Below are 27,225 nucleotides of genomic sequence, written 5' to 3'. Positions count from 1 at the left end.
TCATAGCCACTTGCCTTCACGTGTAAAGATGCGGTGACAAGCACCCTTATTCTTAGCCACTGGCCTTGTGGCAGGAAGCGAGCCAGGCAAGGACAGGGCATAGGCAGCCTCTGCCGACCCTGAGAACCAGCCTCCTCCTCCCTCCTGGTGCCCCTAGGAATCAGCATATCCCAACCATGACTCCTGGAAGTTCTTCAGCAGTGGACTAATTTCTCAGCAATAGTCATTGTTTTTGTGATATGAAGGAAAGCGGTTCTAGAAGGCAGGACCGCCGAGAAAGGACACCTGCTTTGCTGCCGCTGAGAAGAAAAGCAAGTGGGCACATGGTCTGCTTTCAGGGGCAAATGAACTGCCGGGTAGGGGGGGGGATTTTCTCATGGGTGCTGTCTCATGACCAGAGGAGATGGCTAGAGTTTTGTGTGGCTAGGAGAGGTGACCGGCTGCTGGAGGGCAGCTGCTGCTTTAGATCACCCATGCCTGGACCCAGAGTGAGCAGGTTCCATTCATCACAGCTTGTGTTGGATCCTTTTACAAAGTGGTATATCCTTAATATAGATGTCCACAGGCTGATGACAGCCCTGTCTCATGAGATCATGGCTTGATTTCTCACTCCAGGCCTGAAGACTTTTTTTTTTTTTTTTGAGACAGAGTTTTGCTCTTGTCGCCCAGGCTAGGGTGCAATGGCGAGATCTTGGCTCACTGCAACCTCTGCTTCCTGGGTTCAAGTGATTCTCCTGCCTCAGCCTCCCGAGTAGCTGGGATTACAGGCGCCCATCACCATACCCAGCTAATTTCTGTATTTTTAGTAGAGATGGGGTTTCACCATGTTGGCCAGAGTGGTCTCGAACTCCTGACCTCAGCCTCCCAAAGTGCTGGGATTACAGGAGTGAGCTATCGCACCCGGCCCAGGCCTGAAGGCATTCTGAAGCACTCCCACCTGTGTCTACAGGCTCCCAGCTTCTGTCTGCATGGTCACCTCTGCCTCTGGGATCCTGTTTCCACATGGGCTGTAGTTGCTTTTTTTTTTCTTTTTTTGGGAGAGAGTCTCACTCGGTCGCCCAGGCTAGAATGCAGTGGTGTGATCTTGGCTCACTGCAACCTCCACCTCCCAGGTTCAAGTGATTCTCCTGCCCCAGCCTCCTGAGTAGCTGGGATTACAGGCACCTGCCACCGTGCCCACTAATTTTTTGTATTTTTAGTAGAAACAGGGTTTCACTATATTGGCCAGGCTGGTCTCAAACTCCTGACCTCATGATTCACCCACCTCAGCCTCCCAAAGTGCTGGGATTACAGGCATGAGCCACCATGCCCAGCCTGTAGTTGCTCTTTTTGACTTTCATTGTAAATTGTGGTAAAATGCACATAACATAAGATGCACTCATTTTCAAGGGTACAATTTAGTGGTATTAAGTATCTGCATAGTGTTGGGCAACTATCAGCACTATCTAGTTCCAGAACTTTTCATCACCCCACATGGAAACCGTATACCTGTTAAGCAGTCACATCTCATTCCCCAGATCCAGTCCCTGCAACCACTGATCTGCCTCCTCCTTGGAACATTTCATGTAAATGGAACGATACAAGATGTGACTTTTTGTGACTGGCTTCTTTCACTTAGCATAATGGTTTTCTGTTTGTTTGTTTGTTTTGTTGCTCTGTCACCCAGGCTGGAGTGCAGTGGCTCAGTCTCAGCTCACTGTAACCTCCATCTCCTGGGTTCAAGCAATTCTCATGCCTCAGCCTCCCAAGAAGCTGGGATTACAGGCATGCACCAACACAACTGGCTCATTTTTGTATTTTTAGTAGAGATAGGGTTTTGCCATGTTGGCCAGGCTGGTCTCAAACTCCTGGTCTCAAGCAATCCACCCACCTTGGCCTCAAGCAATCTACCCACTTTGGCTTCCTAAAGCGCTGGGATTACAGGCATGAATCACCATGCCCAGCTAGCATAATGTTTTGAGGTTCATTCATATTGTTGCATACATCAGTCTTCAATTCCTTTTTATAGCTAGATAATATTCCATTTCATGGATCTACCACATTTCGTTTCTCTGCTGGTGCTGTTTTGTACCTCATCTACCCAAATACAAAACTTGCATTTCCATTTCCACAACGACCCCTGCTCACAGTTTCCTAATGGGGATAATCATACTTTATCGCATCCTGTAAGGGTTAAATAATACACAAGAAGTAAAGCAACCAAAAGCACCTAGCAACTAGTGCTCAATAATATATTATTAATTATATCATTATTATAGTCATTATGCAATCATTATGATCATATAAATTCTTCCAACCTCTTATTTTCTGTTGTATCTATTCATTTGTTTCACAAATTATCTTTTTTTTTTTTTTTTTGAGACTGAGTTTCACTGTGTGGCCCAGGCTGGAGTGCAGTGGCGCGATCTTGGCTCACTGCAACCTTTGTCTCCCGGATTCAAGCGAGTCTCCTGCCTCAGCCTCCCGAGTAGCTGGGACCATAGGCGCCCGCCACTGTGCTCGGCTAATTTTTGTATTTTTAGTAGAGACAGGGTTTCACCATGTTGGCCAGGCTGGTCTTGAACTCCTGACCTCAGGTGATCCACCTGCCTCAGCCTCCCAAAATGGTGAGATTACAGGCGTGAAGCACTGCACTTGGCCCAGAAAATATCTTAAATGCAATCATGGTTGGATAGCCACAGAGAGATGTCTGGATTAGGTACTTGCAAGGATTATGTTGAATTGCATACTCCTTTGGTTCCCTATCTGGGGCCATGAAGCCACGAGATCTCTATGATACCGTTACAGCAAGGAGTTCATGAACCACATCTCCAGCAACCATTTTCTAGCACTCAGTGGCTACCCTTTCTCTCCCACACATACAGGCACTACTGTTTCTCAAATGTGTGCAGTCTCTGTTGAGAATGAATAAAAGATAAGTCATATAAAAGCCTTTTATCATCAAGTGTCTTCTCAATCTAACCAATACTCAAGATACCACTTTTCTCATAGGGAGATCTTCATATTTGAGAAGATTAGAACCCACTAGCATACAGCAACACTAAAAGAAACCGAAACAATTCAACTCAGTATGGAAATCAAATGATTAACAAGAGTTTATTGAACACCTACTACAAGTTTGGTACTATTCTAAGCACCATGGTGGGTGAGTGTGGATATGAATATGCAGAAGATAGTTTCTGTCCTGCACACTCTGTAATTGGGAAGAGCAGCCGTAGGCCAGTACAGTAGTCAAGAATGTGTCAGCATAAGATCAAGCGTTAAATTAGTACTATGGTTAATACATGAAATTAACATGGGCTGAAGTCATCAGGAAAGGCTCCAAGGAAGAGTCTGGCTTGAAGCATAGGCATGTTTTTAAAGGGGCAGGGAGCTCCAGGTAGGTGGAGACAGGAATGAGCAAGGAATCTTAGAGTATAGATATTGGCCTGCCTGGAGTCAAGGGTTTGATTTGGAAGACATGGTCAATTTCCATGAGTAGGACATCAGAGGACAGAGCCCTAGAGATGCAAGGATGATTGAGGGGCAGTCAAAAGCCACTGACATTTTAGAGCAGAGGAGGGTTGAAGGAAGGCCGTGTCCCAAAATGCTCAGCCTGGCTGTGGCAGGAGAGTCTGTGTTCAGGGGACTTGGGTACGTTCATTCCCGGATACAGTCATTAAAGGGACTCCATAAGGGATGGAACAGGGGTCTCTGTGCTCAGACTGATCTCTTACGACAGCACCTGGGTGTCTTTGCCCTCTATACCAACTATCTTCCGCCCCAGACATGCACATGGGAATCGTCCAGACAGGCTATGGACCTTTGTCCAGTTGTCAGAACTTTTTGCATTATTTCCAGGTTCAGGAAAAGGCATATGTCCTCTGAGAATAGACAAACGGACAGAAGTTTTTATTTTTTATTTTATTTTTATTTATTTTATTTATTTATTTTTGTCGCCCAGGCTGGAGTGCAGTGGCGTGGTCTAGGCTCATTGCAACCTCTGCTGCCCAGGTTCAAGTGATTCTCCTTCTTCAGCCTCCCAAGTAGCTGGGATTACAGGCACCTGCCACCCGCGCCTGGCTAAGTTTTGTAGTTTTTAGTAAAGACGAGGTTTTACCATGTTGCCCAGGCTTGTCTTGAACTCCGGAGCTCAACTGACCCGCCCACCTCGGCCTCCCAAAGTGCTGAGATTACAGGTGTGAGCCACTGCGTCCGGCCGGAATTTTTTTTTTTGGGGGGGCTTTCTGGAAGAGGAATTTATGGAGAGGAATGTATTTTATTATATGTGGTATGGTATTGTATTGTATTGTATTTTTATTTGGGGCTTTTCAGTAAAGACCAGAAAACCTGCTAGACAAATTCTAAAAGAGTTGTAACACTGGACGGGGAATTTGCCAAGCTGGCTTAATAGATGTCTTCCCACCCTCAACACTCCTTAAAGCAATAGCCCTTCAGGGGTAAAGTCCACGCTGACCACACCTTCCTCCCTCTCTTGCAGAGAGCAAAGGGTAGAAGACCAAGAGGCTGAGGTGTTTGGAGAAGCCAGGAAAATGGGTGGATTCGCCCTGCAGAATGCAGCCTCTGAGCTGTAGGACTGCTCACCCCCAGTCACCCTGGAAGATGGAGCCATCCCCACCCTCCCTGTGCACATTTGCTGGGAGTCTGACAGAGACAGGGGAGACGGAACAGCCAAGGCTCCACCAGACGTCTTAGGCATCTTCCTCAGTGTCTCCTCCTTCCCATCAGTCTTGGAGAACCTACCTGTGACCAAATAGGGTCAGAGGGGAGCTGGATCATGTACCCCAAGGCTACCAGTGGACTTTCCTGACATCAGCAAGCTCCTGCCAGTGGCTCTTAGTTTGCTAACCAGGACAGAGCTCCCCTAGAGCCATGGCAGGAGGTACAGCATCCCTGCCCTTCATGACCAAACGCTGCCCGACCCTCAGGAACTCCCTGTTGTTTTCAGCCCAGGTGAGGAAGGATGCTTATGGCCAAAGTCATGCAGGAGGCTGGGAGAAGGTTTTAAAAACTCACAGAGGATGTAGCTTGTGGGGCAGTGGCATCTAAAACAAAAAAAACAGAGCATATGGAGGCAAATTCACTGTCATTCAACAGGTACCCTCACCACTCCTTTTTTTGGCTGAGGTCCAGGGAGAGTAAGTGGTCCTCACCGAGATCCATGACTGGGATGGAAGCCAGTTTACTTCCTCATCTGTGGGCTTTCCCCCATAAGAACCTGATGTAATTTTGGAACCTGTCTGGAACAAGGTGTTTTCCTCCCTATGGCAGTGCAATGAAAGCGTGCTCAGCCAGCAAGGAGAGAGGAATGGGTTTTAGGGCACATGTTTCTGCAGCCGCCAGCCAGATACCCGCACAGTCAGATGTTTCCTCCTTCGTCAGGGCCCCACTTGTGCACCTCAGTAGAGGTGGACAGACTGTCCCATGATTGGATCAGTGGGTTGTATGTAGGGTGCATAGAGGTTTTGGCTTGTATGAGATCATTCCAGGTTACACCTGTTGTCACAGAGTAATTACTAATAATGTCCCTTTTCATTCTTTTCTTTTTAAAAATTTTATTTTTAATTTTTGTGGGTACATAGTAGATGACCCTTTTCATGCTTTTTTTTTTTTTTTTTCATTTTTGAGACAGAGTCTCACTCTGTCGCCCAGGCTGGAGTATAGTGGCGTGATCTCGGCTCACTGCAAGCTCTGCCTCCAGGGTTCAAGTGATTCTCCTGCATCAGCCTCCCAAGTAGCTGGGATTATAGGCGTGTGCCGCCATGCCTGGTTAATTTTTGTATTTTTAGTAGAGACGGGATTTCACATGTTGGCCAGGCTGGTCTTGAACTCCTGATCTCAGGTGATCCGCTCGCCTCGGCCTCCCAAAGTGCTGGGATTACAGGTGCGAGCTACTGTGTCCCGCCACCCCTTTCATTCTTAAAATGTCTTAGTTTCGACAATGAATTGCTTGGTCACCCTAGTTTATAAAGCGACAGACTTACATAAAGCATGCAAAGCTGCTTAAGCCAAGAGAGGGTTTTATTGCCAGAACTACAAGAAAGTCGGACACGATGAGAACCAGAGACTCCCCCGAGGGGTCCCTCACCATCTCTCCTGCTTCTTTCTGCCCTGTGACTTTAGTTGCCTTTTCTCTCTGCACAGTCACCCTTTTCTTCCTGACAGAGCTGCCACCGGCTCCTGAGTTGGGCATTTGGCAGTTTCCATCATCAAAAGAGCCCTGACTTTCTCAGTTGCAATCCCCCAAAAATACCCAGGAAGAAACTTACTGTCCCATGGTGGGCAGGAGGGCAAGATGGTTCTAGAACCTTGCAGCTGTCTAGGGAAGCATGACGAGAATGGAGGAAGAGGCAGTTTTTAGAAGGGGCAACCGCTGCGGAATGGACAATTCCTTCAGTGTCTGGTACAATCAGCATCAAGTATTTACTGAGCGGGCCCTGTGGCATTGATCTAACCATTTGCTTGTTAAATGTGTACCAGAGCGAAGTCATATTCCCCTTTAGTCTCCACAGAGAGATGCCATTCATCCTGGGGACAGAGCTGGCCTTGGAACAGAAGAAAGGAACTTCCTTGCTTGGGAGGGTGGGGTCCCCAAGGAAAGATAGATGCTGCTTCCCAGAATACAAGTGGCTTCAGGTTGGCAGCCTCCCATCCCTGGGGGCGACTCTGGGTGTGTACACATGTCTGTGTTCACAGGATCTGAAATGGCTCGGGGCCAGTAGGCCAAGGCACTGGGAGTTGAGGTGACCGTGGCCTGCAGCAACCCCTGCTTAGGGGGACCCTATGGAAAAGGATCCTCTTCTCCCCTCTCTCCCTGACCACAAGCCCTATCTCTGTCCTGAAAGCACTTTCTTCCTTGGACAAGCTCTGCCCCAGGCTCTGAGGTCTCACCAGAGGCACTGCTGACAGCAACAGCAATAATAACAGCAGAGAACAAGACACTAACGGGGACTCATCGGCTTCTCTGATTTTTTTCTCACTAACAGGTAGAAGCTCTAGGACTGTCCTAGCGACTGAGTACAACCCTGTGGTTGTGGAACTTATCATGGAAGACTTCTTTCCAAGAAGGAAAGAAAAGTATTCTTATAATAGTGGGGTGGAAGCTCCAAATCACATTCAAACTGTAACCCCCAGGGAGGTGAAGCAAAACATGATGCTTTATATCATTATTTATTTCCCTTTTCACATATCTTTTACTGTAAATTCCTTGACGTCAGGGTCACTGTTTTCTAATTCCTTGGAGCTCCAAAACTGGACAAAGCACTTTGCACTTATACTGACTTCTCTACATTTACTTGCAATTTCCAATGGGGTCCTCTTCTCCCTGGCTCCCAGCTCACCTTCTCTGCCTGGAACATCTTCCTCTGACCCTTTGTCTGCCCAGCTCCTCCTCCTCCTTGGAGACTCCCCTCAGCTTTCACCTCCCCAAGATGCCTCCTCTGACCTACTGCTGGGTTAGAGGCTCCATCCCTGGGCTGTCTCATTGTAGCTGGCTATAGGTCTGTCTTCCCCATGTTAGAAAAGCATTTCTTGTTCCCCGGTGCTGTAAAGAAATAGCACTTGAACATAAATTTAATTTCCTTAGCAAGGCCATTTTTACTTTCTGCAGAAAGGGTACACTTGCCAGTAGTTTTGTCACGAGAGTACACTGAACAAAGGAGACAGGGTCATTTATAACCTGACTCGTCCACCCTACTGCTGTGCCCAGTTTCCATTGGCTGGAATGAGACCTCACATTCTGTATCTGTCCCGATTGGCTGGCAACTTAGAACTTTTTAAAAGAGGCAAAGGGCCGGGCGTGGTGGCTCACGCCTGTAATCCCAGCACTTTGGGAGGCCGAGGCGGGTGGACCACGAGGTCAGGAGATCGAGACCATCCTGGCTAACACGGTGAAACCCCGTCTCTACTAAAAATACAAAAAATTAGCCAGGCGTGGTGGTGAGTGCCTGTAGTCCCAGTTACTCAGAAGGCTGAGGCAGGAGAATGGTGTGAACCCGGGAGGTGGAGCTTGCAGTGAGCCGAGATCGCGCCACTGCACTCCAGCCTGGGCGACAGAGCGAGACTCCGTCTCAAAAAAAAAAAGAGGCAAAGGCAGAGGAGAACAAAGGAAGGAGGAAGTAACCTGTGGAATGTTGAGAAAGGTAAAAACACCTTCAAATAAGGAAGACGAACAGGCTATGACCTAATGCTTGCTTGGACCAGTATAAGCATGCCAGGGCAAATATTTAAGCTAAATTGTGGGAGCTAAGAACATAAAGTACATTGATTTCTTTATTACGGCTAGCAGATACTTAAGAATGTTAGCACAGGTCTTTGAATAAATTTTGCTTCTAAGAGAAGTTACTATTTATTTCTAATTAGATGGGGAGGAAAGTCTTTGAAGAGGAACCTCTACTTTATATACCCATCAGACAGGGGGCTTCTGTAGGGCAACACAATTCCTGGCATGCAATAGGTGATCAATAAATATTTTTTGAATGGACAAAGATGATTTTGTAAGCAGTGTCTGATTTGATTCTAGGCACAGAGAAGATGAATAAGACATTGGTTGAGTCCTTTGAACTTCTGGGGGGCTCGAATTTGTTAGTCTGTGGAGACCAGGGAACAAGACCAGCTGACATCGATCTTGTGGCAAACTTTTAGACTCCGCTCACCTTTGGCTTTCAAAGGTGGGTCCCATGAACTGCAGCCATCTGCAGATGCAGCCCTGATTTGGACCCTGGGGTCAGTCCTGTCCTTGTCCTGGGGGAATTTAGGGAAGTCTACAGCCTGGGCAACATGGTGAAACCCCATCTCTATCAAAAATACAAAAAATTAGCCAGGTGTGGTGGTGCACACCTGTGGTTTCAAACTTGGGAGGTTGAGGCAGGAGAATGGCTTGAGCCTTGGAGGTGGAGGCTGCAGTGAGCTGAGATCGAGCCACTGCACTCTAGCCTGGATGACAGAGTGAAACCCTGTCTCAAAATTAATTAATTAATTAAGTTAAAAAATGAAACATAAAAAGTGTTTATTGAGTGTCTAGCCCTCAAAGCTCACCTGATCTGATAGAGGATCTGAACAGGTAAAAAATACAGTCAGCCCTCTATATCTGTGGGTTCCACCTCTGTGGATTCAACCAACTATGGAGCAAAATTATTCGGAAAAAAAAATGAAAGGTTGTATCTGTACTGAACATGTACAGGCTTTTTTTTTCTTGTCATTATTCCCTAAACAATACAGTGTAACAACGGTCTATATAGCATTTACATTGTATTCGATATTATAAGTAATCTAGAAATGACTTAAAGTATACAGGGGGATATGCATAGGTCACATACAAATACTACACCATATCTTGTAAGGCAGCAGTCCCCAATTTTTTTGGCACCAGGGACTAGTTTCATGGAAGACAATTTTTCCATGGACCAGGCAGGGGGTTGGGGATGGTTTAGGGATAATTGAAGTGCATTATATTTATTGTGCACTTTATTTCTATTATTATTACATTGTAATATATAATGAAATAATTATACTCACCATAATGTAGAATCAGTGGGAGCCCTGACCTTGTTTTCCTGCAACTAGACAGTTCCATCTGGGGGTGATGGAAGAAAGTGACAGATCATCAGGCATTAGATTCTCATAAGGAGCACAAAACCTAGATCCCTCACATGCACAGCTCATAATAGGGTTCATGCTCCCCTGAGAATCTAATGCCACTACTGGGGCTGACAGGAGGCAGAGCTCAGGCGATGGGGAGTGACTGTAAACACAGATTGCTTGCTGCTCACCTCCTGTTGTGCAGCCCCGTTCCTAACAGGCCACAAACTGGTACCAGTACCGGTACACGGCCTGGGGGTTGGGAACCCCTGTTATAAGGGACTTGAGCAGGGCCAGGCACGGTGGCTCATGCCTGTAATCCCAGCACTTTGGGAGGCCAAGGCAGGTGGATCACCTGAGGTCAGGAGTTCGAGACCAGCCTGGGCAACATGGTGAAACCCCATCTCTACTAAAAATACAAAATTAACCAGGTATGGTGGTGCACGCCTGTGATCCCAGCTACTCGGGAGGCTGAGGCAGGAGAATCGCTTGAACCCAACCCGGGAGGTGAAGGTTGCAGTGAGCCGAGATCGTGCCACTGCACTCCAGCCTGGGGAATAGAGTGAGACACCGTCACACACATACTAAAAAAAAAAAACCAAAGGAACTTGAGCATTCATGGATTTTGGTATCTGCAAGGGGTCCTGGCACCAATCTTCCATGGATACTGAGGGACAACTGTACTGACTCATGAGAGCTATTGACACAGTGCTATGGGACCTAGGGGAGGGGAAAAAGATGTGGGGGGTCTGGAGAATGTGGCAGAGCCCAGGAGCGGCCTTTGAGTTGGCCCTTGAAGAGAGCAGGAGTTTCCCAGGCAGAGATCAGGAGGGAGGACCCACATGGGCAAAGGCACTAAGGGGTGAGGTTTACTTGTTTAGTGGAGAGAGCAATTAACAGCTCTCTTAACTTTTTTTTTTTTTTTTTGAGACAGGGTTTTGCTCTGTCACCCAGGCCAGAATGCAGTGGTGCAAACATGGCTCACTGAAGCCTCAACCTCCTGGGTTCAAGCAATCCTCCCACCTCAGCCTCTGGAGTAGCAGGAACCACAGGTGCACACCACCATGCTAAGCTAATTTTAAACATTTTTGTAGAGATGGGGTCTTGCTTGTTGCCCAGGCTGGTCTTGAACTCCTGGACTCAGGCTATACTACTGTTTTGCTCTTCCAAAGTGCTGGGATTACAGGCATGAGCCACCATGCCAAGCCTCTCTTAACTTTGAAAAATCACACCACCACCACCCTCCCTTGATAAACACAAAATCTCAGGCTCTCCTTTAACAATTTTGACACACAAAAATAAACATTGTGAGTACAAAACAAAAGTGCAGGCAGGAGAAGGCATTGCTTTGCTTCCAATCTGCACATCCTTACACCCACTTCAAGTCCAATGTATCTCCCCAGGGGTGCCTCTCTCCTTCTCCATGCTGGAAGTCAGTCCACTGGTTAGAGTGGAGCAGACCAAAGCTAAGAATTACAGAGAGGAAAGCACCCTGGTGAGATTCAGGAGGAACATTTGGTGACAGAATGGGCTAGAGATTGGTACAGACTGAGCAGTTACCACCACTGTAATTGCTTCAGGGCTTGAACGTTAGTGCTAGGGGGTGGGAGGGATGGAGAAGAAGAGATGCATAAGAGACAGATGGGCTGGGCATGATGGCTCATCCCTGTAATCCCAGCACTTTGGGAGGCCAAGACGGGTGGGTCACTTGAGGTCAGGAGTTCAAGACCAGCTTGACCAACATGGTGAAACCCCATCTCTACCAAAAATATAAAAAATTAGCCGAGCATGGTGGTGGGTGCCTGTAGTTCCAGCTACTCGAGAGGCTGAGGCACGAAAATCTCTTGAACCCAGGAGGTGGAGGTTGCAGAGAGCCGAGATCGGGCCACTGTACTCCAGCCCGGGTGACAGAGCAAGACTCCATCTCAAAAAAAAAAAAAAAAAAAAAAAAAAAAGAGACAGATGATGGTGGAGAGAACTACTAATGCTTGGAATCGAATAGATGGGGGGCATCCAGGAGCTCAGGCCTTGGCCAGGCAGCACCCCTCATTCATTCAACAACATGTACTGCCAGCCCTACTGTGTGCCAGAGACTATGCTAAGCACTGAGGACACAGCAAGAACAGGACAGAAAAACTCCCTATTTCCCAAAGGAGGAAGACCACCAGCAGCAAAGAAGAGAATACATAGATGAACAAGATCATTTTGGATAGTGGTCTATGCTACGAAGCCATTAAAGCAGAGAATGGAGATGAGACGAAGAGTAATAGGGGTGGGGTGGACAGAGGGAAGCTACATTAGATTGGTGGCCATGAAAGTGACTCCAAGAAGTGACAGCCAAGCTGAACCCTGAATGGTGCTTTAGCAACGAGCCATGGACGATCTAGAGGCCCCAAGGTGGAAACACATATTTCTGACACATTATTTAAAAAAAACAGAAAAACATTGCTGGCATCTCTGCTCTCAAGTTGACACAAAAGCAACAAATGCCTGCATCCCCTAGGAAGGAACCTCAAGGAATGTATTTTCTTGCTGCTTCTTCTCTTGCTTGCTGACAGTAGGACATCTGGGTCAGGCGTGGAGACTCGCTCTTTTACGGATCGTTCTCTTTTTTTTTTTTTTTTTTTTTTGAGAAGGAATCTCTCTCTGTCGCCCAGGCTTGGAGTGGAGTGGCACGATCTCAGCTCACTGCAAACCCTGCCTCCCAGGTTCCAGCAATTCTCCCACCTCAGCCTCCCAAGTAGCTGGGATTACAGGCATGCACCATCATGCTCAGCTAATTTTTGCATTTTTAGTATAAATAGTGTTTCACCATGTTGGCCAGGCTGGTCTCGAACTCCTGACCTCAGGTGATCCACTTGCCTTGGCCTCCCAAAGTGCTGGGATTACAGACGTGAGCCACTGCGCCCGGCCTTCTCTCTTTGTTCTTTAAGTGGGAGGCAGACCACTACCTCCGATGTGATAGAGATATAAGTGTGCTTAGGGCAGGCCACAAATGTGGCTCTTTTCCCTGCACTGTTCCCAACATGTAGGCATACTGTTGCAAGTTGGGGCAGGGCATGCAATGCCTGTAGATCTTTCTGAGATGTAAACTCTGATGGGCATGATGGCTTATACCGGTAACCTCAGCCTTTTTGGAGGCCAAGGCAGGAAGATCACTTGAGCTCAGGAGTTTGAGACCTGCCTGGGCAACATAGTGAGACCCCCATCTCTACCAAAAAAATTTATAAATCAACCAAGCATAGTCGCGCATGACTGTAATCCCAGCTACTCAGGAGGCTGAGGCAGGGGGATTTCTTGAGCCCAGGAGGTCGAGGCTGCAGTGAGTTGTGATCACACCACTGTACTCCAACCTGGGTGACAGAGCAAGACCTTGTCTCAAAAAACAAAACAAAACAAAAAAAAGATGTGCAACCTACATATCTAACACATTCACCAAAGGCCTGTGATAATGAAGCTGATACCAACAGGAACTTCATGAAGATCCTTCAGCCTGCCTTTAATCATTTTCCAACACTGAAAGGAAGAGGCTTGCAATTAATTGTCATCTTCAAACTTCTAACAGCTGGCTTCAACCTTACAGAACATGGTAAGGATTGGGAAATGTCCAATTATAAGAATCACCACCTCTGTAAGCCGAGAGCAAGCCATGTACTCAAGAATTGCTGGTATTCCTGGTATTGAGATGAGGTGGACTTTGTTCTCAACAATGTTCCTGAAGTAATCACAATAATAAGCTTCACGTGGCTGTTTCTGATAAGGCCTCCAAACACAAGCCCAAGAGCAACAGAGTAAAAGCGAAGACATTTGGTCAAAATGGTGATCAGAACATCATACTGGCTACACTTGGGTCAGGTACCTCTTTCATGGGAAGGGGGGGGTGTGGCTCACTTTTTATCTTGGAATTCCTCCCAAATAAGAAAGGGTGTTGCATGCAGTCAAACTGACAAATACCCTCTACATGCTCTATCACAATTTCCTCCTTCTTTGCTTTTCCAAATGTTACCCAGCTACAGTGGGCTGAATAATATGCCCCCACCTCCAACTCCAAAAGATGTCCACATCCTAATCCCCAGAGCCTGTGAATATGTTACTTTACGTGATGAAATTGAGGACCTTGAGGTGGCTTTATTATCTTCGATTTTCTGGGTGGGCCCAATGTAATCATGAAGGTCCTTATGAGTGGGATGACAGGAGGGTCAAAGAGGAGAGAGGAGATGTGACGACAGAAACAGAGGCTGGAGAGGCCAGGCGTGGTGGCACGCACCTGTGATCCCAGCTACTCGGGAGGCCAAGGCAGGAGAATCGCCTGAACATGGGAGGTGGAGGTTGCATGGGCTGAGATGGTGCCACTGCTCTCCAGCCTGGGTGATGTAGTGAGACTCTGTCTCAAAAAAATAATAATAAATAAATAAAATAAAATAAAAATAAAGAAACAGAGGCTGGAGAGATGGCCTTTGAAGATAGAGGAAGGAGCCACAAGGCAAGGAGTGCAGACAGCCTTTGGAATATGAAAAGGGCAAGGAAGCAGTCTCCCCTAGAGCCTCCAAATAGGAACACAGCCCTACTGATGCCTCGATCTTAGCCCATAAGACCCATTTTGGACTTCTGACTTCCAGAACTATAAGATGTCTTAAGCCACTTGTAGTAATTTATTTGCAACAGCAGTAGGAAACTAATATAGCTGCTAAAATATCACCCTTTGGAAAGGTCATGCTGGCCCTGGCCTATGGCCCTCAAGGTTTGTTCCCGTCTATGAATCCCTATTACTTATGATGAAGTCATTTGAAATTTAGTACCGTATTGCTGTGGGATGTGCCTCCTGTTTTTTCTTGAACATTTCTCTCAGCTTAGTTAACATGGCACTTGTACTTGTAGAACACAGAATAGGGCTTACTCATTATTATTCTCTTAATACATGCTTTTTTTTTTGAGACGGAGTCTCGCTCTGTCGCCCAGGCTGGAGTGCAGTGGCACGATCTCGGCTCGCTGCAAGCTCCGCCTCCCGGGTTCACACCATTCTCCTGCCTCAGCCTCCCCAGCAGCTGGGACTACAGGCGCATGCCGCCATGCCCGGCTAATTTTTTGTATTTTTAGTAGAGACAGGGTTTTGTCACGTTGGCCAGGTGGTCTCGAACTCCTGACCTCAGGTGACCACCGGCCTCGGCCTCCCAAAGTGCTGGGATTACAGGTGTGAGCCACCGTGCCTGGCCAATACATGCTTTTGAATAAATGAATGAAAAGGAGCTCTTTTTCTAGACTTCCTTGCTTTTTCTCAAAGGACTGGATGTTGCACAATGCACACAGAAGGCACTCATATTTGTTGAAGATTTTCCTAAAGTCTAAAGCACTCTTACTAGGACTCCACTTTTGCCCTGGTTTCACATGGACAGTTGAAGCTCTCTTACATGATGAGTTTGGGATGGTTGGTTAAAATGGGAAACCATTAAAAATTATATGTTCTGGGGCTGGGTGTGGTGGCTCATGCCTGTAATTCCAGCACTTTGGGAAGCCAAGGTGGGCGGATCGCAAGATCAGGAGTTCGAGAACAGCCTGACCAACATGGTGAAACCCCATCTCTTCTAAAAATACAAAAATTGGCTGGGAGTGGTGGCAGGTGCCTATAATCCCAGCTACTCAAGAGGCTGAGGTAGGAGAATCGCTTGAACCTGGGAGGTGGAGGTTGCAGTGCGCTGAGATTGCGCCATTGCACTCTAGCCTGGCAACAGAGTGAGACTCCGTCTCAAACAAAAAAAGAAAAAAGGTGTGAGTTTCCGCAAAAAGTTAAACATAGACTTACTGTATGATTCGGCAATCCTACTTCTAGGTGTATATCCACGAGAATTGAAAGCAGAGACTCAAACAGATACTTGTACACCAGTGTTCATCACAACATTATTTACAACAGTCAAAAGGTAGAAACAATCACAATGTCCATCCACAGATGAATAGACAAGCAGAATGTATGGTATATATACACAAGCCATAAAAAAGAATGAAAATTTGATATATGCTACAACACAGATGAACCTTGAAAACATGATGACAAGGGAAATAAGCCAGACACAGAAGAAAGAATATCGTATGATTCCACTTCTACGAAGTCCCTATAATAGGCAAATTCATAGGGACAGAAAGTGGAATACAGGTTACCTCGGGGAAAGGAAAAATGGGGATGTTATTGTTTAATGGGTCCGGAGGATGACGGAACGTTTTGGGTGTAGATAGGGTGATGGTGACACAACATTGTAAATGTATTTAATGCTACTGAATAGTACATTTGCAAATGGCTAAAATGATATATATCATGTTATATATATTTACCATAATTTTTTAACAGCCATAAAAGCATTCAAACCTTTTTTTTCTGAATCTTTTCTAGTACAACAATCTGACAGGAGAGCTATATTTTTTCTGCATAAAGCTCTTCCTCACAGTGTTGCTTATAATCATAAAATATTCTAAAGAACTTAAAAGTTTGTTAGTAGGTGATTTGTTAGGAAATTAGTGTAATCCAAATTATGGACTATCAGGCAGTCATTAGAAATCATGTTTATGTTCGTGACCAGCCCGGCCCATATGGTGAAACCCCGTCTCTACTAAAAATACAAAAACTAGCCGGGCGTGGTGGCAGGCGCCTGTAGTCCCAGCTACTTGGGAGGCTGAGGCAGGAGAATTGCTTGAACCTGGGAGGTGGAGGTTGCAGTGAGAGAGACTGCACCACTGCACTCCAGCCTGGCAACAGAGCGAGACTCTGCCTTAAAAAAAAAAAAAGAAAAGAAAAAGAAAAGAAAGAAATCATGTTTATGAAGATATTTTACTGATGTAGGGAAATGCTGATAATATCATGTGAAGCCAAAAAGGGCAGGGTATAATATTGTGCTTGGAATGATTCCCAAGTGTTAAAAATTTTTGAAAAAACACAAAATAAGGCTGGGCGTGGTGGCTCACACCTGTAATCCCTGCGCTTTGGGAGGCCAAGGCAGGCAGATCACTTGAGGTCAGGAGTTTGAGACCAGCCTGGCCAATATGGTGAAACACCGTCTCCACTAAAAATACAAAAATTAGCCAGGCGCGGTGGCGGGTGCCTGTAGTTCCAGCTACTTGGGAGGCTGAGGCAGGAGAATCGCTTGAATCCTGGAGGCGGAGGTTGCAGTGAGCTGAGATCGTGCCACTGCACTCCTGCCTGGGTGACCGAGTGAGATTCTGTCTCAAAAATAAATAAATAAATAAATAAATATTAAAAATAAATAAATAGACACAAAATAGAAATATTGGAAGAAAATATTCCAAAGTATTACCAGAGGTTGTCCCTGGACAGTTAAAGATCATTTTGCTCCATTTCTTTCTTAGTTTCCTGACTCTCCAGCTTTCTTCAGAGAAAATGAATTACTTTGAAGACCAAAAACCAAAACCCCAAAACTTCAATGTGGCACAGTTCTTGCTTATTTAGGGCTACCACATCCTCTAGGGTACAAGACTACGCTGTTTTCTAACAACTGCTACTTTAATCTTAGTTGTTGAGGTCACGCTAGTGTTTTCAAAATGAGGCACATGCTGGTTCACAGAAAGACAGTGAATGAAGGCGTGGGGGGATGGAGGGAGGAAAGAACTCAAAGGAGACCCGCTGCGGGGGAAAATTCTTCCTCACTGCAACCTCCCCATCAAATAGTAGCTTCTAAAACCACAAGTTTTCATTTTCAGGATAAAGGCAGACAACCAAGTTCCTTGAAAGTAAATGTAGGCCAAGGTTATTAAATCCAGTTTTTGAGGGAAACTCAATCTAATTGCTCATTAGCGTACCATTCAAAGTAGCTTTTATTAACACTGATTCATACTGCCTTTTAAAAATAATGGAAACAGTTCAAGATCAGCCTGGCCAACATGGCGAAACCCCGTCTCTACTAAACATACAAAAATTAGCCAGGCGTGGTGGTGGGCATCTGTAATTCCAGTTACTCGGGAGGCTGAGGCAGGAGAATCACTTGAACCCTGGAGGTGGAGGTTGCAGTGAGCTGAGACTGAGTCCCTGCACTCCAGCCTGGGCGACAGAGCAGCTGTCTCAAAAATAATAATAATAATAAAAACAAAATAGCTTAGTATTTTAAGGCCTGTTGATGTTTACTGCACCAGAAAGACACTACAAGCAGAGTCTGTTTGTGGGGACAGTTTGCTATGAAAAGAAAGTTATTTTAGTTAGTTAATATGATTGGAACTTCCTTCCTTTCCTTCCTTCCTTCCCTTCCCTTCCTTCCTTTCTTCCTTCATTCCTCTCTTTCTTCCTTCCTTCCTCTTTCTTTTTTTCTCTCTCTCCTTTCTTCTTTCCTTCCTCCTTCCCTTCCTCTCTTTCTTTCTCTCTTTTTCTTTCTTTCTCTCTTTCTCTCTCTCTCTCTTTTTTTTTTTGAGACCGAGTCTCGCTCTGTCACCAGGCTGGAGTACAGTGGCAAGATCTTGGCTCGCTGCAACCTCCACCTCCCAGGTTCAAGCGATTTGCCTGCCTCAGCCTACTGAGTAGCTGGGACTACAGGCGCGTGCCACTACACTCAGCTAATTTTTGTATTTTTAATAGAGACGGGGTTTTACCATGTTGGCCAGGATGGTCCCGATCTATTGACTTTGTGATCCTCCCACCTCAACCTCCCAAAGTGCTGGGATTACAGGTGTGAGCCACCGTGCCCAGCCTCTTTTTGCTTTTTCTTTTTTTTCTCTCTCTTCCTTCCTTCCTTCCTCCCTCCCTCTTTCTCTTTCTTTCTTTTCTTTCTCTCCTTCTTTCTTTCCTTCCTTCCTTCCTTTCTTCCTTCCTTCCTCCCTCCCTTCCTTCTCCTTTTTTTTTCCTCTGCCTGTCTCTCTCCTTCCTTCCTTCCTCCCTCGCTTTCTTCCTTCCTCTGTTTCTCTCTCTCTCTCTCTCTCTCCCCCACTCTTTGCTTGCTTGCTTGCTTGTCTTGCTCTGACACCCAGGCTGCAGTGGCACGATCATGGCTCACTGCAACCTCCACCTCCTTGGCTCAAGTGATCCTCACACCTCAGCCTCCTGAATAGCTGGGACCAGAGGCACACACACCACCACTCCCGGCTAATTTTATTCCTTTTTTTAGAGACAGGCTCTCACGATGTTGCTCAGGTTGATCTTACTCCTGGGCTCAGGTGATCCTTCCACCTTGGCCTCCCAGAGGCCTGGGATTACAAGCATGAGCAACTGTGCTAGCCTATTGGAACTTTCTGAAACAAAAACCTGATCATGGCACTGCCCTGTGTCCAGGCTATTAGTACTTCCCATTCCTGAGGAGTCATGCTGGCACCGTGACCCGGAACATAGGACACCATGGTCTGGCCCGTGACTCCCTCCCTCATGCAGCCTCATTGCTCTGGGGTTCTGGGAATTTGCAGTCCCCAGCACTCCTGGGATGGTGTCTTGCTTTTTTGTTTTTGCTCTCACTGCCCCCTCTGCCTGGAATCCTGGATTCCTACTCCATCCCTCACCCATGTCCACTCTTCTTTCAATCCTGACCCAAGTATCACCATCCCTGTGGAGTTTCCCAGATCCTTCCCAGTAGCTTTGAGCACTTGTGCTTTTCCACCTCCACCGGATCCTAAACAGGTTCCTATTGGAACACTCAAGACACTACTGCACACACAGTGGCCCTTCCTGTCTATGGCTTCTACATCTGCAGACTCAACCAACCTCGGATGGAAAAGATTCAGGAAGAAAAAAACAACAAAAAATACAAATAAAAAACCCATACAGTATAACAACTGCTTACCTAGCATTTACACTGTATTAGGTATTATAAGTAGCCTAGAGATTATAAAGTACATGAGAGGATGTGCACAGGTTACATGCAAATACTACATTTTATACATAGTGTAAAATGAGCATCTACAGATGCTACAAACTTGAGTATCCATGGATATTAGTATCCTTGGGGATCCTGGAATTAATCCCCCACAGATACAGAGGGAGACTGTATTTGTTTCTATGTCTGTCTTCTCTTACCCAGCTATGAGCTTCTTAAGGGCAGGCACTGTTTTCCATTTTTTTTTTTTTGAGACAGAGTCTCACTCTGTCACCCAGGCTGGAGTGCAGTGGCACAATCTTGGCTCACTGCAGCCTCCACCTCCCAGGTTCAAGCAATTCTCTTGCCTCAGTCTCCCAAGTAGCTAGGATTACAGGCACCCACCACCACGCCCAGCTAATTTTTGTATTTGTAGTAGAGATGGGGTTTCACCATGTTGGCCTGGCTGGTCTTGAACTCCCAACCTCAGGTGATCTGCCCACCTGGGCCTTCCAAAGTGTTGGGATTACAGGCGTGAGCCATCGCGCCCGGCCTGTTATCCATCTTTATAACCTCTGTAGCACTGGCACACAGAAAGGGTCCAGTAAAGATGCTGAATAAATAAGGAAATGAACCACCTGGGCTAATGCTGATTGCTTCTTTGGTGGCAGCAAACATTGACTTCAGGTATTGTAAGACGCATTTGGTCAAGAGGAAGGAGCAGCCCTTACTCCATTTCCTCTTGTCCTTTCTCACAGTCAGCCAGTTAGAAAGACTAAAGCAAGCAGGAAAATAAAACAACAACCCTGGAGGGCGCACTTATTTTGAGGAAAAGAACCCAAATCAAAGCAAACTAAACTAAAAACCTTCAATATAATATATTCAGAAAGATAGGATGCCCAACAAAGGACAAACAAGGGCTCTTATTAATTAAAAACATGACCCTAGGTAGGGTGCGGTGGCTCATGCCTGCCATCCCAGCACTTTGGGAGGCTGAGGTGGGCAGATCACTTGAGGTCAGGAGTTCGAAACCAGCCTGGCCAACATGGTGAAACCTTGTCTCTACTCTAAATACAAAAGACAATTGGCCCTGGAAAGCCATGAAAGTAAATGCTACTGTGACAACCCTGTAGGAGGAGGATGATGAGCCTCAGAGAGGAGGCCTTAAAAACTCAGCAAAATACCTAACTGGATAAACAAACTAGGGTAAAATGAACCATGATAAAGAAAAAATGCAAGAAAGGCAAATAGAAGATCCAAGGGGAAAGAAGTTTGTACAATAAAAAGAAAAGTAATTCTTTTTTTTTTTTGAGACAGAGTTTCTCTCTTATTGCCCGCACTGGAGTGCAATGGCGCGATCTTGGCTCACTGCAACTTCCGCCTCCTGGGTTCAAGTAATTCTCCTGCCTCAGCCTCCCGAATAGCTGGGATTACAGGCATGCGCCAACACAACCGGCTAATTTTGTATTTTTAGTAGAGATGGGGTTTCTCCATGTTGGTCAGGGCTGGTCTTGAACTCCTGAACTCAGGTGATCCGCCAGCCTCAGCCTCCCAAAGTGCTGGGATTACAGGCACGAGCCACCATGCCCAGCCAAGAAGAGCAATTCTTATAAACATTTTGCGTCTTCAGAGAAAAATATTAGAGAATACTGTAATATGGTTTTTGCCATTACTTTCAATGGCAAAAACGACAATACTTTTGCACCAACCTAATAAATGCTGTTTAAGTGATTTTCATGTTTTAGGGTCAGTCTGCGGAATACTTAATTATGGTTAAGAATAGAAGGTAAATGTTTTTTATCCATAAAATTATATGGGGCAGAAATTGGGAGGTAGATGTCAGAGAGAATCTGTCTGAAGAACAAAGATGCTGTTACCTTCATTCTTTTTTTTTTTTTTTGAGTCAGGTTCTCAATCTGTCACCCAGGCTAGAGTCCAATGAGACCATCATAGCTCACTGCAGCCTCGAACTCCTGGGTTCAAGTGATCCTCCCACCTCAGCCTTCTAAGTAGCTAGGACTACAGGTGCATGCCATCACACTCGGTTTATATATATATAATATATATATATATATATATTTTTTTGAGACAGGGTGTCACTCTGTTGCCCAGGCTGGAGTGGATGGCACAATCACAGCTCACTGCAGACTTGGCCTCCTAGGCTCATGTGATCTTCCCACCTCAGCCTCCCAAGTAGCTGACTATATATATATATATATTTTTTTTTTTTTTTGGTAGAGATGAGGTCTCACTACGTTGCCCAGCCTGGTCTCAAACTCCTGGGATCAAGCAATCTGCCCACCTCAACCTCCCAAGGTGCTGGGATTACAGGTGTGAGCCACCGTGCCAGGCAATTTTTAAATTTTTTTGTAGAGATGGGGGTTTGCTATATTGCCCGGGCTGGTCTTAAACTCCTGGCCTCACACGATTCTCCCACCTTGGCCTTGCTAACTTCATTTATCTTCAATTTATCTTGTGCAGTAAGACGGTCATAGCTCACTGCAGCCTCGAACTCCTGGGTTCAAGTGATCCTTCTGCCTTGCAGGTTCTTGACGGTATAGGGCTGAGGTCCTTGTTTCCTTGTTGGTTGTTGGCAAGGGAGTGGCTCTTAACTCCTAGAGGCTGCTCCTCAGGGCCTTTCCACTTGGTCCCCTCCATCTTCAAAGCCAGCAACCAGATAACCCTTTTGCATTAAAGATTTTTCATGCGGCCAGGAGCGGTGGCTCACACCTGTAATCCCGGCGGGGATGGATCACTTGAGGTCAGGAGTTTGAGGCCAGCCTGGCCAATATGGCAAAACCCTGTCTCTACTAAAAATACAAAAATCTCTACTAAAAACACAAACATTAGCCTGGATGACAGAGTTAATTTTTTAAAAATTTTTTTGAGATGGAATCTCACTCTGTCGCCCAGGCTGGAGTGCAGTGGCACGATCTTCGCTCACTCCAACCTGTGCCTCCCAGGTTTAAGCAGTTCTCGTGCCTCATCCTCCTGAGTAGCTGGGACTACAGGCATGTGCCACCACACCTGGCTAATTTTTGAACTTTTAGTAGAGATGGGGTTTCTCCATGTTGCCCAGGCTGGTCTCGAACTCCTGAACTCAGGCAATCCATCCGCCTCAGCCTCTCAAAGTGCTAGGCATGAACCACTGCACCTGGCCTGTAATTGACTTTTATGACATCTGCAAAATCCTTTTCACCACATAAATCACATAATCATGGGTATAACACCTGGTGACAAAAGGCATGGGAGCCATCTTATCCTTCTATTCCACACTACTCAAGAAAAATGACTGTTATTTTTATTTTATTTATTTTATTTTTTTTGCTCTGTCACCCAGGCTGGAGTGCAGTGGCGTGATCTTGGCTCACTGCAAGCTCCGCCTGCCGGGTTCATGCCATTCTCATGCCTCAGCCTCCCGAGTAGCTGGGATTACAGGTGCCCGCCACCGTGCCCAGCTAATTTTTTGTATTTTTAGTAGAGACAGGGTTTCACCATGGTCTCGATCTCCTGACCTTGTGATCTGCCCGCCTCGGCCTCCCAAAGTGCTGGGATTACAGGCATGAGCCACCGCACCCAGCAATGACTGTTAGTTTTATATAGAATGAGCTTTTCTAAAAAGCATTAAAAAGCACCATGAGGAAGTTTTTTGTTGATGTTGTTTTTTTTTGGTGTCTCAAATCTCACTTTCTGGAAACAGCCATCAATATTTGGTATATGTCATCTGAATTTGGGCATGCAGAGCAAAAAGATCAATAAAAGATCAATAGATAACAATGGAATTTTATTCTGCAAATTATTTTTAAGTAAAATTAAGTTTAATTTTACAGAAAACAAATAAAGTAAAATAGAAATAATTGCTGAACTTCAGCTAAATGTTTGTAAACCACAAAAATTCCTAAAATAATCCCCTTAAAGATAAGAAAAACGAACACAAAAATCAAGAAATTAGAATCGTGTTTGTTTAAAAAAGCTGCAGTTCATGGAGTTCTTCTTCTTCTTTTTTTTTTTTTTTGAGACAGAATCTCATTCTGTCACTCACGCTGGAGTGCAGTGGTGTGATCTCAGCTCACTGCAACCTCCAACTCCCACATTCAAGAGATTCTCGTGCCTCAGCCTCCCGAGTAGCTGGGATTACAGGTGCATGCCACTATGCCTGGTTAGTTTTTTGTATTTTTAGTAGATAAGGGGTTTCCCCAGGTTGCCCAGGCTGATTTTGAACTCGTGGGCTCACGCGATCCTCCTGCCTGGGCCTCCTAAAGTGCTGGGATTGTAGGCATGAGCCTGCACGCCTGGCTGGAGTTCATTTTTTAGACTGGATTATTTTCCAGCCATTAAAGATGAGTAAATTTACATGCTTAGAAATCTTCCAACTGCCCTTTCCCCTCACTTCCCCGTTTTTGTTAGGTATATAATTATGTTTACAGTATAAGAGTTTGGAATGTTTACATTTTGTTCTTTTTTTTTTTTTTTTTTTGAGATGGAGTCTCCCTCTGTTACCAGGCTGGAGTGCAGTGGCACGATCTTGGCTGACTGCAACCTCTGCCTCCTGGGTTCTGCCTCAGCCTCCTGAGTAGCTGGGACTACAGGCACCCACCACCACGCCCAACTAATTTTTGTGTTTTCAGTAGAGACAGGGTTTCACCATATTGGCCAGGCTGGTTACGAACTCCTGACCTCGTGATCCACCCGCCTTGGCCTCCCAAAGTGCTGGGATTACAGGCGTGAGCCACCACGCCCAGCCTACATTTTGTTCTTTAACCATAAATTCCACAGCTATTTATTCTTGGTTCTGTATTTAAAACAATTCAAAACTCATCTTCAGTATTTTTTTAAATCCTCAATTCTTTCCTTGATTCCTTTATTTTGATTCATCTCTTGGTTGAATAATTTCAACGTAAAAAACTTTTTTTTCAAGAATGTGGAAACTCTTGAGTTAATTCATGCTCAAGAATGACTGCCAACAGCCTTTAGATTTCTTTATTTTATTTTATTTTTTTGGTGGAATCTCGCTCTGTTGCCCAGGATGGAGTGCAGTGGTGCAATCTTGGCTTACTGCAACCTCTGCCTCCTCAGTTCACACCATTCTCCTGCCTCAGCCTCTTGAGTAGCCGGGAATACAGGCGCGTGCCACCACACCTCGCTGATTTTTTTTTTTTGTATTTTTAGTAGAGACGGGGTTTCACCGTGTTCACCAGGATGGTCTTTATCTCCTGACCTCGTGATCTGCCAGCCTCAGCCTCCCAAAGTACTGGGATTACAGGCATGAGCCACCACACCCGGTCAGCCTTTAGACTTCTTAAGGGACAATTTGGCAAAATATAAAATTGATGAGTCACATCTTCATGCCCTTAAGTTTTATAAACCTTGCTTCATTGTCCTTTAACATTGTGTTGCTCTTGATTTTTAAAAATCTGATGTATTTTGTTATTGATCACTCTGTACCCATTTTACCTTGACACAGTGTGTGCTTTCTACCTGCTGACTCAAGTCTTCATTTCGGTTAAGTTTCCTCCATTATTCTATTGTTTCATTTGTTCTGACTTGGTCTTCAGGAACGCCAATTATGCATCTATTGGATCTCTATTACTTATTTTCCATAACTATCAAATGTTTGTGATTATGTTTATTTCTTTGTTCTTTTCCATATTGTTCCGTTGTTTTCCCTTTTGTTCATTCTCTTTTGGTTGATTCCAAAGTGGCTTTCCTGTCTTTCTTTTCTTGAGATCTGCCACTCAGTTTTTTCCTCTTCTGTTGTTCTATAATTCCTTACTTTTACTTCTGAACCTCACCTTTGAGTATTTTTTTTTTATTTTAAAAAGAGAGAACTCTGTAATTTCTCTGATGTGATGGAGAATTATTTGTTAAATAGCATGGGTAGAGGAAGAAGAAGGACTTTGAGGCAATCAGCTGCTTCCCTTTAGTGTGTTTCCAAATCCGTTGACAGTATTTCCTCTCCATGAGAGAATGTTTCTGAGATTCTCAGGTTTTGGCTCTCAGGAGGTGCCAAGGCCCCCAGCAAAGCCCTGTCACTCTAGGCTCTCTGGGTTCTAATCTAGAAATTATTTCTCTACCCCCTTCACCCTCTCATCTCCAAGAGACTCTTTTGGCTTGGAGGCCAGGTCACAAAAAATAGAAATAAATAACCATCCTCCAGCTTCTCCCTAATTTCGACCCTCCCTACTATTACACTGGTTCTTCAAAGGAACACTACCAGTTTTTCCTGGGTCTTGTAACTCAAATATAAATTTCAGTCATTTGAGTACCACTTCCACAATTTTTGCATTAAAGATCACCTATACTAAAATCAATTTTTTTCTTTAAATTAATTCCCAGTTTTTTCAACTAAATGCCTTCTTATTTAAAAAGGAGGTATATTCAAAAATTAGCTGGGCATGGTGGCAGGTGCCTGTAATCCCAGCTACTTGGGAGGCTGAGGCAGGAGAATCACTTGAACCCAGGAGGGGGAGGTTGCAGTGAGCCAAGATTGCACCACTGCACTCCAGCCTGGGTGACAAAGACAAAAACAAAAACAAAACAAAAAAAAAAGAGGCATATCATTATCATAAGTGAAAGATATCAAGCTGGGCACAATGGAACTACATAATAGCTGTAGTTCCAGCTACTTGGAAGGCTGAGGTGGGAGGATGGCTTCAGCCCATGTGTTCTGTAATCCGGCCTGGGCACATTTCTTAAAAAAAAAGAAGGAAAAGTAAAGAAAGTATCACTTGCCATAAATAGAAAATAAATATTAAAATAAATGCAATGAGGCTGGGTGCAGTTGCTCACGCCTGTAATCCCAGCACTTTGGGAGGCTGAGGTGGGCGGATCACCTGAGGTCAGGAGTTCAAGACCAGCCTGGCCGACATGGTGAAACCTGTCTCTACTAAAAATACAAAAAAAAAATTAGCTGGGCATGGTGGTGGGCGCCTGTAATCCCAGCTACTTGGGAGGCTGAGGCAGGGGAATCACTTGAACCCGGAAGGTGGAGGTTGCAGTGAGCTGAGATCACGCCACTGCACTCCAGCCTGGGTGACAGAGCAAGACTCTGTCTCAAAAATGGAAAATAAACAATAAATAAGTGCAACGAAAACAAAACTTTAGTAAGTTCTAGCTAGATACAGTTGTCTGCTGGGAGCTGAGTCTGAGGTCTGCATTTTCCTTGTTAGAAAGAGTGATTAGGACAAATTAGAGAAAAGTTAAAGACTACTGGCACCAAACCAAAGCTTTCTTCTTGATATAATCACAAATGAAAGGGAACTAAAAAAAAGAAACACTTTTTCATTAGGTTATTTAATATAACTCGATGACTCTTCATGTACCACCTAAACTTAATTTCATTCTTCCCTAATAGCACAAGTCTCCTTTCCCCTTTGGGAAACACCCCACCAATCCAAGGATCAATGATTTGGTGCCTCTAAGGAACTTTATTTCCTGCTCAAGGATGTAGGCAGTGTACATCAACTCTTAGCATTTCATCAGTTTTAGTACAGACTTTGGAGTATTTGGCAGGCATACCTCATGGTTTGTGGTTTGAAGTTCTGAGAGTTTCCTTGTTTCATTAAAAATGGGTCCTTTTCTGTTTTTGCTTTGCTTTCTTTTTGTATTCCTTCCAGAAGATTCCAAGGGAGGAGAGAGGGAGTCAAAATATCTTTATTTTGTTTTATTTTTTTTTTTTGAGACGGAGTTTCGCTGTTGTTGCCCAGGCTGGAGTGCAATGGCATGATCTCGGCTCACTGTAACCTCCACCTCCCAGGTTCAAGCGATTCTCCTGCCTCAGCCTCCTGAGTAGCTGGGATCACAAGGCATGCACCACCACGCCTGGCTAATTTTGTACTTTTAGTACAGACGGGGTTTCTCCATGTTGGTCAGG

The 27,225-nt window shown here is 45.3% G+C and overlaps 1 protein-coding gene and 1 non-coding gene across 5 annotated transcripts in view; both read right to left on the bottom strand.

Annotated features, from left to right (window-relative positions):
- Nucleotides 1-27,225, bottom strand: part of DGLUCY (D-glutamate cyclase) — a 163,805-nt gene that overhangs the window by 128,500 nt on the left and 8,080 nt on the right. The gene's annotated exons all lie outside the window — the stretch shown is intronic.
- On the bottom strand, nucleotides 4,302-4,363 carry LOC112128866 (U7 small nuclear RNA). The gene has a single exon (XR_002911317.1). It is a non-coding gene; the product is annotated as a U7 small nuclear RNA (small nuclear RNA).

This window comes from Pongo abelii, chromosome 15 (assembly GCF_028885655.2).
Source record: "Pongo abelii isolate AG06213 chromosome 15, NHGRI_mPonAbe1-v2.0_pri, whole genome shotgun sequence".
Taxonomy (NCBI): Eukaryota; Metazoa; Chordata; class Mammalia; order Primates; family Hominidae; genus Pongo; species Pongo abelii.
The sequence above is the reverse complement of the archived record's forward strand: the minus strand, read 5'-3'. Positions and strand labels throughout refer to the sequence as shown.